Below are 2,017 nucleotides of genomic sequence, written 5' to 3'. Positions count from 1 at the left end.
AATTTTTGCAGAAGTGACTGGGTATTTTATTTTTTAAAGATTTATTTATTTCAGAGAGACAGTGAGTGAGCTGGGGGGGGGGGGAAGAGGGAGAGGGAGAGCAGACTCCCCGCTGAGCCAAGAGCCAGGTCGGGGCTCTATCTCTGTACCCTGAGATCACAACCTGAGCTGAAACCAAGAGTCAGATGCTTAACCAACTGAGTCACCCAGGTACCCCGTGACTGGGTATTTTAAAGGGAGGATGAGGGAGGAGGGAGAAGGCTGGGTGGCTCAGTTGTTTGGGTATCTGCCTTCTGCTTGGGTCCTATTATTGAGCCCTGCATGTCAGGCTCCCTGCTCAGCGGGGAGCCTGCTTCTCCCTCTCCCTCTGCCCCTCCTCCTGCTTGTGCTCACGTGCTCTCTCTCTCTCTCTCTCTCAAATGAATTTTAAAAATCTTTTTTTAAGATTTTATTTTATTTATGAGAGACACAGAGGGAGAGGCAGAGACATAAGAAGGCTCCCTGTGGGGAACCCGACGCGGGACTCCATCCCAGGACCCCAGGATCACGACCTGAGCCAAAGGCAGATGCTCAGCCACTGAGCCACCCAGGTGCCCCTAAAAAAAATTTGTTTTTAAAGTTAACCTTTCCTATGGTCACCCAGCTGTACAGGGCTGCATCGGCCAGGAGAGAGGGGTGCCTTTTTCTAATAACTACAGGCCAGCCATACTGTGAGCAGGAGGGGCAGTCTGCCCAGAACGGCACCTTTGTCTATACAGAATGAAGGTGCTAAATAGGCAAGCTGTGGCTTGTGTGCCAGGTGCTGAGCTAGTAGTTGCCAGGGTAGCAGACCAGGTATGAGGTTACTGGAAAAGCTGAAGCACCCGAGTAGTTGTCTTAAAAACAAAAACAAAAAACCAGTGCCATGAACAATGAATGTACATTACCTTATCACAGGGCCCATAGTGGTAATCCGGTGGGCGTGTTCAACCCCTCCATGGAGAAACAGCAGTGAGGACTAAACAGAGGAAAGTGTGATACATCCAGTACTCACTGATACTTGAGTGTGACTTCATTCGGATGACTGAACCCCTTTTAGCCCCCTCCTCCTGCATCCCCCTTCTCTCTCCCCCTTCAGGCTCTCTCTGGGTCTCTCCTTCCCATTCCTTTTATTTCAACAGAATTGAGCATTCATTACCTGGTACAGTGCATGCAAAAATGTCCTCACTGGTGTCCCCAAAATCAGGTAGAGGAAACAGACACGTTTTTCTAAATGTATTGAGTTACCGATTTATACCTTTCTATTTTATGTAAAGGATTTGAAGCGGCTGTCAAAAGAGTTATCTTTTCCTGCCACTATACTAAGGTGGATGATAGAACGAATGTAGGGCAAGATGATGATAAGAATCTCTTCATTTGTCTTGCTTTATATTTTTAAAGCTTTTATTTTTAAGTAATCTCTATATGCAACATGGGGCTTGAACTCACAACCCTGATATCAAGAGTTGTACACTTCTGACTGAGCCAGCCAGGTGCCCCTATTTATTTTGCTTTAAAAATGTTTATATTGAGTACTTATGTTGCATATAGTTATTTTGTCATCTTCTTTTCAAGTGTGCAGAAAGGCAGATCATAATATAAAACATCCCCAGTTTCATCAGATCTTCATGTTTTGGCATGTTTACTTCAAGATCTGATTTTTTTTTTAAAGAGAGCATTAACAAAGTGGTTAATTATCTCTGCAATTCCCTCAGGTGCATCCCTTTTCCTTCTCCAGTTACCATTATCCTGAATCTGGAGTTCATCAAGCTCATGCAGGTTTTGTTCTCCAACTTTATTTCAAAGCATCCATAAATGTTTCATAGTATTTTGTAAACATGACATAGTCTTGTTCTCTACCAGCATTGTTAACACTGTGTGGCCCCTGTGTTGGTAGTGAAGCTGTAGAATTCTCTATATTTACATGGTGCTTCCAGCACCCAAAGGACTTTAGGGTCCATTATTTCCTGTGATCTTCACATAGACCTCCTAAGGAAGC

Source organism: Canis aureus, chromosome X (assembly GCF_053574225.1).
Source record: "Canis aureus isolate CA01 chromosome X, VMU_Caureus_v.1.0, whole genome shotgun sequence".
In the NCBI taxonomy this organism is placed as follows: domain Eukaryota; kingdom Metazoa; phylum Chordata; class Mammalia; order Carnivora; family Canidae; genus Canis; species Canis aureus.
This window is presented reverse-complemented; position numbering follows the sequence as displayed.